The 13,168-nt window shown below is 44.3% G+C and overlaps 1 protein-coding gene across 2 annotated transcripts in view; it reads right to left on the minus strand.

Moving 5' to 3' along the window:
- The window catches only part of LOC111159899 (WAS protein family member 3), a 134,450-nt gene extending 121,678 nt beyond the window's left edge, over positions 1 to 12,772 (minus strand). For both annotated transcript variants that reach the window (XM_022522574.1, XM_022522573.1), the window contains exon 1: positions 12,704 to 12,772. The gene's annotated coding sequence lies outside the window, so the exon portion shown is untranslated. The remainder of the gene's footprint in view (positions 1 to 12,703) is intronic.
- Between the last annotated feature and the right edge of the window lie 396 nt (positions 12,773 to 13,168).

The following is a 13,168-nucleotide window of genomic DNA, read 5'->3' on the forward strand; positions in this document are numbered from 1 at the left end:
GGAGATGAAAATACCTAATTACCGAGGGGGGAGGGGATGGGGGAGATGGAGGGGGGGGAGGAGGAGAAGGAAATAAAATACACAATTACCTCCAAAAAGGCTGAAGAAGCCCCTGGCAAAATTCAACATCCATTCCTAATTTTGAAAAAAAACCTCTCTTGGATGAATAGGAATGGAGGAATAATCCTTAACATGACTTTACCGAGAGAGAAAGAGAGAAATGGAGAGGGAATGAATGAGTAGGAGCACCAACATCCTACTGGGCTAAAACCAGAGGCATGCCCACAAAGGCCAAGAACCAAGCAAGGATGCCCACTACCTCTTCTATGATTTAATACTGTTCTGGAGGCATTCACCAATACAGTCAGATAAGAGGAAACAAAGACGCAAACAATGGAAAAGGAGAAATAAAATTCTTTACTGGCTGATGACAGGACAGTAAACCTGGAAAACCAAAAAAATTAATGATGAAAATAACTCAAGAAAGAGAATTCAGCAAGGCAGGATATAAAAAACAAAACCTTCATATACACAAATAATAATAGCTTTCATATACACAAATAATAACTGGTTAGAATGTACAATGGAAGAGAAAACCCCATTTAAAACAGCAACAAAAAAGAACATAAACTTAACAAGAAGTGTTCAAGACTTACATGAAGAAATCTATAGATTCACACATTCCTAAAAGGCACACAAAATGAGACTCCAGAATTCACCATTCTTGGTCAAGACACCACAACTTTATCAGGTTGTCAGTTCTCCCTAAATTAATTTATAAATAGAATGCAATTCCAACAAAAATTACTCAGAAGTTTCTTTATGGAGCTACACAAGTTGACACTCAATTAACACTGACTAGGAGGAGCTATCGAAGGAGAACTAGCTCCACCAAATATTAGAACAAAGCTCCATGGGGCGCCTGGGTGGCTCAGTGGGTTAAAGCCTCTGCCTTCAGCTCGGGTCGCGATCCCAGGGTTCTGGGATCAAGCCCCACATCGGGCTCTCTGCTCAGCAGGGAGCCTGCCTCCCCCTCTCTCTCTGTCTGCCTCTCTACCTACTTGTGATCTCTGGCTGTCAAATAAATAAATAAAATCTTAAAAAAAAAACAAAAAAAACAAAGCTCCATAATTAAAACTGTGGTAGTAGCTCCTGAATAGGCAGACAGACCCCAAAAATGCAACCAAAATCCCAAAAATACTACTACTATTTAGAAATCTAATATATAACAATAGTGGCACCTCAAATGACTTGAGCAAAGATAGATTTCAGAAATGTTGGGACAACTGAACCCATTCTTAATATCACATATCAGAATAAACTCCAAGTAGAGCAGAAATCTAAATGTGAAAAATGAAAACTATCCAAGTTCTTAAAGAAACCATTTGTGTAAGGAAAGGTTTTCTGACCCTGACCTAAAATCCATACCCAAAAGTTATATGTGAATTTTTGACTGCCCAGGGATTGGCACCGCTAACCCCCATGTTAAGGGTCAACTGTACTTCCTCTGGGTTTAGTCTGCTGTTCTTTTCGTAACTTCTTGAGATGGCTGCACAGATCACTACATTTCTTTCAGTCTCTCTTCTTTCCTAATATACATCTACAGCTATAAACTTCCCTCTAAATACAACTTTAGCTGCCCCCGACAAATTTTGGTATGCAGTATTTTTATGTTAACTCTGATCAAAATATTTTGTCAATCTTTTAAAATTCCCATGGTAGTTAACATATCTTCTATGATTCATGGGTTATTTAGAAACAACTTTGCTTTTTGCTATTGATTTTAGTTTAACTTATACTGTTCTGTTTGACTCGAATCCTTTGACGTATCCTGAGACTTGCTTTTGTCCCACAAGCTGACAGCCTAGGTGAATGTCCAAACACTAGTATATATTGTGTATTCTGCAGTTGTTAGGGGCAACATCTAGCCATGCAAGGCAAATTTATTAATTGTGCTGTTCAAATCTTCTACACCCTTACTAAAGTTTGTTCACTCTGATACAAGCGTTGTGTAAAAAAAAAAAATTAGTAACTCCCTCTATGATTATGAATGAATCTCTTTCATCTCCCTATTTCTATTAAAGCCTATATTATAATCACTAAAATTCTCTTCAGATGATCTAGACACACTACAAAAGAGAACAGAAAGGTGAATAACTTTCTTAACGCCAGTAAAAACGGCAGCAATTTTTTCAGCCAATTATTATCCAAAATGAGTTCATAGCACCTATCTCAAAAATCATCATTATAGACATCCTCCAAGACTTCCCTGGGTCAGATCCAATAACACCAGACAGCAGATCAACTTGTTTAATTACTCAGAGGTATATTTTGCAACTAATTCACACTGCTTGGTTCATGGGAAAGGTTAGCAATGTGCCACAATACACTCCATAGTGTATGACTTCTCTTCCATTTTTCTGAACCAAAATTACCTTGGTCTTGCTCTCAAAAGAAGGCTAAGATCAGCCCTGCTCCTTCAGCACCCACTGCATTGTATCCCATTGAGGCCCAATGCAATCTTACAATCACTCTCCCACAGTGCTCCAGACAGCAATCGTTACAATCCGAAACCCACTGCCACATCTGCTTGATGGTCAAATTTCTGACGGTCTGTCTGTGCAGTCTTTCCAAGACTCTCCAAGCTAGGGTACAGAATGGGCAACTATACAAATTAGTCTTCATCAGTGTCCTCCCATTTTCTCAGGTCAGGGTGTCATCTCCCACTTGGACCAAGCACCCCTCCCATGCAATCCCAGGGCACTTTTGGCTTTCCCATCCAAAGCTGTATACCACGGTGATCTTTTTACATGTTTTTCTCAGCTGTTACACTATCGCCCCTCAAGGAAAGGAAGCATTTGATTCATCTTGATATCCTCAGCATACCAATACCTAGCAGGCAGACACACTCCTTCATACTCTTTCTTGTCCCCTACAATCTATTCTCTACACTGTATACCTAGTGACCCTTTTAAAATCTAAGTCAAATGATATTGTTTCCCTGCTCAAAAACTTGCAATGGCTTTCCAACTCACTCAGAATAAAATCCAAAGTGCCACCATAGTCTCATGGACCCTATAGGATCTGGCCCTTTATTACCTTTGAACCCCCCCCCCCCCCCCAACACATACACACACACCACTTACTCATATTACCTTCCTACCACCTCAAGGGCCTTTGCACTTACTGTTCCTCCTTCCACAAGGCTCGCTGCCAAAATAATTGCCTGCCTGGTATACTCCTTCACCTTCATCACACCTCTGTCAACTGTCATCTGAGGGATGCCTTTCCTGACCACTTCCCCTGACCACATTACGACAAATAGCAGTCCCTGATACTCTATCCTCTTGCTTTTTTATTTTCTCTACAGCCCTTATCATTACATATATTCATGTTATTTACTTCTTATCCCCCACCTCCACACTAGAATGTGATCTCAGTAAGAAAGGGCAGAACCTCACCCTCTAGAACAGCGGTTGGGATATTTTGGGATGTTTTGCTCTAAAGAGATAGTGAATATTTTGTACTCTGTTGTTTAGACCATCCCTGTCGCAACTACTCAGCTCTACTTTATAGCACGAAAGCAGCCCCAGAGAATATATAAACGAGTTGGCAAGCCCATGCTCCAATAAAATTTTCTTTACAAAATCAGGCAAAAGACCAGGTTTGGCCCAAATGCTACTGTTTACCAACCCCGGTCCTAGAATAAGCTTTGCATGCAGTACATTGACTTTGAATTAATCAAACATTTCTGTTCTTGGTCTCTAAGGCTACCTTTAATTGACAAAATAAAATACCAGCATTCCAACCTCATCAGAAAGGGTAACTCCAAACCAGCTTCTATAAATCTTTTACCAAAAAATCCACTTGAAGCTAATATATAGTCCTGAATGGCTACTTTGACAGATATGCAATGCCTTTATTCTTACGACTAGAAAGTACATAAAAGTTAGTTTGACCCTCTGCAGAAATGTTTTAAATAAGTTGTGTTTCAATTCATTTAAAACCAGAGAAGAATCAGCCTCATAAAAACCATGTCCTAGGGGTCCGTGGCTCAACTGGATAAGTGTCCAACTCTTTTTTTTTTCTTAATGTTTTATTCATTATTTGAAAGAGAGAGTGAGTGAGAAACAGCATGAGCAGGGGGAGAGGGAGAAGCAGACTCCCCGCTGAGCAGGGGGCATGACATGGGACTCGATCCCAGAACCTTGGGATCATGACCTGAGCCCAAGGCAGTGGCTTACCAGAGTGAGCCACTGAGGTGCCCCAAGTGTCCAACTCTTGATCTCGGCTCAGGTCTTGATCTCAGAATAGTGATTTCAAGCCTGCGATGGGCTCTGTGCTGCACGTGGAGCCTACTTCAAAAAAATAAAAATAAAAACAAAAAATAAAAACATGTTCTCTGTGCTGTATGTCACTCACTTCAGCTTTCAATGTAACCAATACAAAACCTTAAGTGTGAGTTCAGAGAACATATTAAGGAAAGGAAACTGGTATGTTTTCTGTGGGTGATGAAACTACAGCACAGAACTGAGGATGTTTTCCCTTCTTTTTGGCCATCAGGACACTCAGCCAAGTTCCAGTCTGCAAACTGGTTATGTCACCAGTATCTGTGTCTTCTCTTCTCAGGGGTTCAGAGCCAGCCTACGTTTGAGTACAGCCAGTGGGATGACAAGTGGTGTGTGCTGGCCAATAAAACCTCCCACAGGACTTGGCTCTCTCCCTACCCACCCGCTGAATTGAGCAGGAGGAAGTTCCCACTTCCTATTGGAGGCTGAGTCACAAGTGGAAAAAGCCTGACTACCAGAAGGGCCCTGTGGAAGACCACCCCAGAAGGACCCCAAAGCTTTTTTGTGCTGAGTCACTGAAATCTTTCATGAGTAAAGCACTTAGCTCTCTAGGACTAAAACACTGACCTGGGAGGCTGGAACCTTGTTGAAAGAATAGGTTTTATTGTTTTCAGTCATGATCTTCGCACACCTTTAATTCTCATTACTTATATTCAGCTTCATTGTCACGGGTATTTCCTATCAGCTGATTCAAATCTTTATGTAATGGGGGACAAGGGACAAACCTCCACTGTTTGTGTTCAGTAAAACCGTAAGCATCTCCAACAACAAAAATTTCAAAAAATATAGTTGGATAAACATATATTTGGATAAATATAAACATTCAAAGAAAACCTTATTTGTAACTTTCACTTATAAACAGTTGAATAAACTGTATCAGGGTCCAGAAAGAAAGAAGACTCGGTAAATACTAAAATGCAGGGCAATATATTTTGTCTCAAATGGAATTGAACAATCATTAGAAACCAAATAGCCTAGGAAATGGAACAATACATTTCTAAACTCCTATCTAGGACAACTAAGTAACCATAAATGTAGCGTAAAAGAAAAAATGTTCTAACCTCTGTAATACCTAATCCTATATAATTCTATCAAGTGATGCAATGAAGCTATGTTGTTTCTGCATTTTTTTTTTTTTTGAGAAGTAGTATGGAAAAAACTAGACATGTCAGAAATGGAAGAACTTTTTAATTAGTCTATGTAATGTAAAAGACAAACAGTGTATGAGCTATGAAAATTTTAACTATAACTCAGGTATGAACTTCATTATCATTGATAAGCCTCGCAATCATTCAATATTACAATAACAGCTTTTAAAAAGTAGTAATGTTTTGGGGAGCCTGGGTGGCTCAGTCAGTTAAGTGATCTCTTGATCTCAGTGCAGGTCCTGATCTCAGGGTTGTGAGTCCAAGACCCTGTGTTGGGCTCCATGCCCCTTCAAAAAAAAAAAAAAAAAAAAGGTAATGTTTTAATAACCTTGCCCCCTGGCATATCTCAAAGGACAATTCACATTTTAGTAAAGCCTTTGGAAACAATGTTGTTTGCAGTGTGTAATTAAAATCTGAAGACAGGTGACTGGGGAATTTAGGGGTTTCTGTGCATTTCTGGTTTTTAAATCGAAAACCAAAATAATTAACTCTAAAAGATGTACAGAACAGGAAAGATATACTATGGAAAACCAAGAACTGAGATATGTTTTAAATTCTCTAGGTTTGGTTATAAACAAAATGTATTTTTCTACTTCTATCAAAAATGGGGATGAATCCTATATTGAAAAACTACAATCTTTCCCCACAAAATTAATATCTTACTTTTGAAGGGATGGAAGTCACGTCCGCCTGTTCCTCCTCATTGTAAGCTGTGAAAAGACTCTCCCAGAATGTCAGAATGATACAAATATAACAGAAGCTGCTCCCTCTCTCCTCTCTCTCCTGCCACTCTTCTGGTTAATGTCATCCCCCTACTGGACTAGATACTTCACCCCCTAAGTGTGTAGACATTGTTCCTTCCATGTTCCACAGGGAGCGATTAAATCCGCGAACTAGTAAGTGTTCATTCTGAACAGCATAGAATATGGCCCCGCAAAAAGTTACAAAGTCAGTTCAGAGCTGAACTGTGCCGAGGTAACAATTTTAACGCAGGACTGAATTACAAAACAGGGACTGGGGGTGTCCTGTACATGTTTTGAGGGGCTGAAAACAAAAGTGTGATATTAACAGGGCCTAGTGACTCAGCCGAGGTTTTCAAAAATTACCCAGTAGTGACTGTGTTCTGCTTATTATATTCTATGGTCCTGAATCAAAACACAGGACACGTTCAGATGATGAAAAATTATTTGTTGAGTATCTACTATGTGCAAAGAATAGACCATTTCTTCCATTTAGCTGATAAAAAAATGGCCACATGGATTCGTAGTTCAGTCAATCACATCCATACTCTTCTGTTGCAATATAATTTCTCTAAACCGCTCGTGTGCACGAAATGGATAACAGCACGCAATGAGAGGAGCCAGATGAGCTAAAATGGAACCGCAGCAGCATGGTAATAAAATCTTCAGCATGCACCGGAGCACAACTTTAAAAATCCAATACGGCTTTCAGTCACTAGTAAAAGGAAGTACTCAAGGACCAGAGATCACAAAGTCTATGGGAAAATGGCCAGTTGGAGCGAAGGAGGCACTGGGTGTTACCCCTGGCCACAAAGGTTGTGACCCAAACAACAGTGTGCACATGACCACCTGCTTAAAATGTTACTTAACAGAGCTGGAACACATCTACTAAGTGCTGGCTATATACAAGGCACCGTACTGTCTGGTGCCTGCCCACAATGAGTTTACAGTTAGCAAGACAATTTACCTCTGCTTTCTCTCTCTAGGTGTGGAGGACAGGGGCTTGGTCCTAGCAACGCTATTATCACTGGTAACCAGAGTGATCTGTGGTAGGCATTCAAACATGTGGACTGCTGCAAAGAACCGTAAAGCAAAATATAAAAGAAAAATAACAAAATAAATAAAACTCTGCAATAATGCAAGAATATACAATACAGCAGAAAACATCTTCAGATCAATTTCAAGGCCATTGCTTCCGAGAGGTCAGAGGGCACCTTAAGAACAGGCCCAAGGGAAAACTCCGTAAGCAAAAAGTCTCTGAGAAATGATCCCAGATACTGAGCTCAGAGTTGAGGTCCAGAAGCTCCTACCAGACCTGAAAGAGAAGAAATTACCCTGGGATATTTGAGATGTTTAAAGTTTAAAAAAAAAAAAATCAACAGAAGAAAAGAGCTAACCTGAAAAAGAAGAGGAGAGACACAGATCCAGGGAAAAGAAACAAAACAGGGTGGCTCCAAAGATTAAGGGCGAAATCTGAGTATGGAAAAATTATTCTAATCTAAGGACATCTGCTAAGATGGGAGAATAGGCTCTTACGCAAAACAAAACTGACCTTGAACACTGACAGCAGAAAGCGTCCACTCAGAAAGGAAAACAGGACAGCACAGTCACAGACAATACGACCTTCAGGGGACGCCAGGAGCTGGCAAGAGGCACGGCCTTGCCCAGAGCACCCCACCCTGACAAGGACCCATGAGTCCCAAGAAAAGCATGTCTTAAAGAAGAAAAAAAGCATCTTTTTTTAAAAAGAAGTTAATAAAATAAAGTCGTTAAAAAAAAAAAAAATCACCCTGTACCAGATGTCCCTCTCTAGTGAGTGCCCTTCTTTCCTCCTCATAACCAAGTTTTAGAAAGCACTGCACACCCTGATTAGCTTCCCTGCCTGAGTGCCATTCACTCCTTAGTCCACAGAAGTAAGGCTCCCCTGAGACTCCTCCTGTGAAAACCAGTAATTTGATCCTAGGGCTAAATCCAATGGAAACTTTGGAACAACTCTCTATCTGGATCTCTGGCTAGCGCGCACTCTGGCACCACTTCCTGGCTCCCACTATTAAACCCCTGGCCATCCCGCCCATGTCCCCATCACCGTGTCACCACTGACACCACCTATATTACTAGTAACTTCCTGGTTTAGCATCCCTCTTTAGTGATGTTCTCTTGGACCATGGCTTCTAAGACACTCTTCATGGACCCCTCCACCACCACACAACTGCCCTCTTCAGTCTCAATGTAGGAGCCCATACTCTACTACGTATCTTTCTAACACAAAAGCTCCTCAGATCACATTCTACACCACTCCTTTTCTCACTCTGTACATACTTCTTGAATAACTTCATCCACTCCAACAGCCTCCATTAACAAATACAGGCAAAGGCAGAGATTCCAGAAAGTTCTGGAACTTTCTCTAGAAGAGACTTTCTCTGTTCATTGCACTCTTATTGTCTCAGGCCAAAAGGAATGCCTGAGTAATTGAAACACTGGATAAGTTCAAATATCTTAAGTATTTTTTGCCCTAACAACTTAATACCCATTTTTTAAAAGCACACTTCAACTGAGAAAAAAATCAGTCTCTTTCTGTCATTACTAAATAAACCACAGGTACAATTTCTCAAACCTTGGAGCTGGACTGGACATCACCTCGTTCATTTCCTGTTCCACACTGATTTTCATAGGAAATGCAACCACTGAACACCCAGCCTTACAAACTTATCATCAAAAGGAAGGTAGCGCAACAGACAGTAGAAACTGTTGATGACTTTGAGCTAGCATTTCCCACAGGGTTGGACAAATGTTATCCACCCCTGAGCTTCCTTCTACAATTCAATATCCTGCCGTCTCCCTGTGAGTTCACTGCACCACATCAGCACACAGTTTAGGAACTGTGGTGCTAAGGACTCTTAGATGTCTGTCTCTAGTCCAGACACCCCCAACACCCAGATCCCTAAAACACTGTGTCCCATAGCCACCTGAAACTTAACAAGGCCAAATGCACCTGTCTTTTTTTCCTCCAAATGGCTGTTGCTCCATAAGAAAGGCAACTGGCCAGCTAGGATTCAGTACCGCCCTGAACTCCTCCCTCTCCCAACTCCCCCACCGCACATACAAGCCCCAGCCAAGAACCAAGTCCCAGCAATTCCACCTCCTTGACCTTCTTGTCTTCCACGCTTGCTCCCCTCCATTCATTCTGTAAAGGGCAATCAGATCATGCCCTTTTGCTTCAGAATTCTGCAACTGTTTCCTTTTGCCTATAGAGGAGTCCAAACTCCTTACAACAAGAATCACAAGACACCCCCCCCATGGCTCGGCCCCTAGTCACCTGTGTCTCTGTTTCTTGCTGCTTCCCTGCCCTTCTGCAATTGGCCGAGCCACATACGTTTCCAGTTGCCCCAATGCACCCTCTCTCTGACAGCCTTTATCAAGCCTCTCCTCAGCCCTGACTCGGACCAATTTCCTTCTCTCTTACTGCTCTGGGAAGCCTTTCTCATCTCTCTGAATCATCCCGAAGCTTGGGTTTGCGGTCATCCTGTGAGCTCCTCTAGCTGACCCCTTTCAGGGCACGTACCATATGCTGCACTGTAACCGATGGTTAAAACTGTCCAAGAGAACCCAGCTGAACAGGCTCTGCAAGAGGTATCTGCCTTGCTTATCTTAGTATCCCCAGCACATAGGATCAACTCTGCAATAAAGCAAGCGAATGAACTGACTGGGTCATTCATGTGATGCTTCACATCCTTCTCTGCTTACTAACGCCATCACAGCACTGATTGCACCATGCTGAAACTGTGTGTCTCGGCAGACTATCAACATCTTGAGAGCTTTTCTCTGTTATTTCTGCTATGCCTGTATCAAAATAGTACAGGTACTTAGCAAGCATCCACGAAACGGCTTCTAAAGAAAAAAGCCGACTGAAAAAATTCTGGATGCCCCCACCCCACCGGATTAGGGGTGGCTACCTCTGGAGAAAGAAACAGGACAGAGCACCAATAAGAGGAGGTAAAGAGAATTGAGATTTGTTACTCCATGTATCTCTATAGTGATACTCCACTGATTTTATAATATGCCTTATTTAAGTATGACTGCCATATACTATTCCTGTATTGCCAGCATAAAATGTATCCTGTGTAAAGAACCAGTCCTGAAGAATGCATACACTGAAGAGCACATACACTGAAGAACGCGTACACTGAAGAGCGCGTACACTGAAGAGCGCGTACACTGAAGAGCGCGTACACTTGCAAGCAGCGTTTGGCTCCATGCACCCTAGAGCAGGTTCCGAGAAAACTTGACCTTTAAGAGGAAAACCGGCTTCTAAGAAAAAAAGGACTGGAGAAGGTGAGCATCTACATCTGTACAGCAGTGTGGAGGCAGTCCCAAGAAAATATAAGGAATGACAACAGTATATAAGTGGAAAATATAACCTGTGATTATTCTTCAAAGAAAGTTCTGGGAACTCTAAAAGAAGACAACTTGTACTGGCCAGCCAGAGCAGACAATTCTTTTAATACTTATATTAAGCAACTGTTTTAGTGGAACATTCCAAAAACCAAAAGGTGACTTCCACATGCAGGTTACTACGGGAAGTGTAAAGGAGACCTACAAAGACCCGCTAGAATAGACAGGAGTCTACAGTGTTGGCATGACCACTTAGCCAAGTGCATTCCACCTATATTTTTAGAATTTTTAAAAAGACTGTAGCACAACATTGACTATAAAGTCATAAATTTTAAGGAAAGAGATAAAACAATGCTATAAAGAAACTCCATGTCAACAACTGGAAGTAGCAAGAATAATTTTTATATGTGGATAGTTCCAGAACAAGCTTCTTTTCCCTGCTAGAAGACAACAGTGACTATAAGTCAGATTGTAAATATATAAAGTCAAACTTCCCAAACCTAGTGAGTTTTAAACATCCAAAAGGACACGACTTTAGAGAATACAAATTAAGATCTTCAAAAATGAAGAAAAATGAGCACTATGGGGACCCTATTAGAAAGGAGACCAGACACAATAAAAACTGCCTATGGGAAAGGTCAAACCTCGCTTTCCTTTGTTTAACCTCTCACGTAGATAAAAGAACTTGCTTTCAAGAATCACTGCATTGTTTCACTGCAAGAAAAGGAAAGTTGAGTAAAGCATATACAAAAAAGAAGCAACCAAGGTTCAGCAGGATGTGCCCTAGAGGCAACAGAAAAATAAGTCAATTAAAACACTCTAAACTTAGTTTTGATAGAGACGGAGACATTTTAAGTTAAGACAAACCTAATTTTTATAAAATGAAAAATTATTTCAAATACTTAGCCCCTCCCCTCATAAAATGTGGGCCCTGAATCTTAAAATTTCATGCCCCAGCATGCATTTGATTTGGACAATCACAAAGCAAAAAAAAAAAAAAAACCTTTTAATTCTCGGTGTTTTAAAAACTCCAAAATTATTACTGGTAATAAGTGCGAATTTAAAACTGATCCCCACATGAGAAAGAATTCCTAATACGCGTAACAGCAGCTAAGAAAATGAGATGCTCCCATTCATTCGTAAGCCCATTGGTTAGCTTCTTAATAATTAAGAACTCTACTCTCCGCCACGAAACTATCCCTTGCAGAGAGGCTAAACCAAGAAGAAATCGCCATTGCCTGTAAGTACCACAGACGGAGAGGGGAAGGTTTTCCACTCGCTGGAGCTCCGGCGCGGAGGGCGAGAGGCCAGGCGCCGCGGCCCCCGCCTGCCGCGCAGGAAAAGTCTCCGGGGGATGATCCATGCCGGCGAAGCGGCTCCCGGGCGCGCAGCCCTCTCCCCTCGCCCTACAGCGCGCCCCTCGCCGGCTGTACGACCACCTGCCCTGCGCTGGGGGAGCCGAGCCTGGCTGCGGAGGCCGGGAGCCCCGCGGGCCCGCACCCCCGGGGAGGGGGCACCCGGCGCAGAGGCTCGGGGAGGGCGAAGCCATGGAGCGGGCCCGACCCAGGGCGATGGGCATGAGGTGACTGGGCCACATGCGGGCAGGGCGCGCGGTACCGAGGGATGTTAAAGTCCCGGACACGGGGTAGCCCTGGGCACTGTGCGTGGGGCGCGAGTGGAGGCCTGGGCGCCACCTGCGGCCGGGATGGCGGGCGCCTGCCCCGCAGCCCGGGGAGCGCGCACCGGGCAGCGCCGGGGCCGAGGACTGGGGGGGACGGCGTGGCAAGAGCGGCCACCGGGCCGCGCTGAGACGGCGGGAAGCCCCAGCCGGCGCGGGAGCCAGCGCGGAGGATGCGGCTGGGCTGCAGGGCAAGGCGCGGGGCGGCGCCGCGGCCCGCAGTGGGCCCCGCTGCCCGCCCGAGAGCGCCCGGCGCGATGCAGCAACTTCACTTAGCCACCGGGCTGCGGGGGCCCGGCCCGCGCCCGCCCCTCCCCCGGGGCAGCCGCTCGGCCCGGCGCCAAGCAGCGAAGGGGCCAGGACCGAGGAGTCCGGCCGGCCGCAACCCGCACTCACCGGTCCGCGATTCCGCCGCCGGCCCCGGGGCTGCGCTCCGAGCTCCATGGTCCCGCCGCACCGCGGCCGCCCGGCGCCCCCGCTCCGCAGCACACCGCACGCAGCGGCGCCAGCGACGCCGCCTCCGGCCGGGCCACGGCCGCGGCCACGCCCCCTCTCGGCTGGGGGCCCGGCCGGAGCAAGAGGGGGGACTCAGCGCTGGCTCCACCAACCAGAGGCCTCTCACCAAGCCGCTTCACCAGGATTGGCGAGCGCCTCAGCCAATGGCAAAACGGAAGGAGAGCGGAGCGTCGTCGCCGAAGGGCGGGGGATTGCGGAGGAGGTGGCTCTCACGATCGGTCCTCCGCCCCCCATTCCGGCTGAGGCTTTGGCCCTTGTTCCTCCGGAGTGGAGAGGCAGGGATACTTTGGGCCGAGTTTATTTTAAGGGGCCCTTCCATCACCTTTGCTGACGATGTACCCATTG

The sequence above is a fragment of the Enhydra lutris genome, unplaced genomic scaffold, assembly GCF_002288905.1.
Source record: "Enhydra lutris kenyoni isolate GAN:26980312 unplaced genomic scaffold, ASM228890v2 scaffoldscaffold71, whole genome shotgun sequence".
NCBI classification, from domain to species: domain Eukaryota; kingdom Metazoa; phylum Chordata; class Mammalia; order Carnivora; family Mustelidae; genus Enhydra; species Enhydra lutris.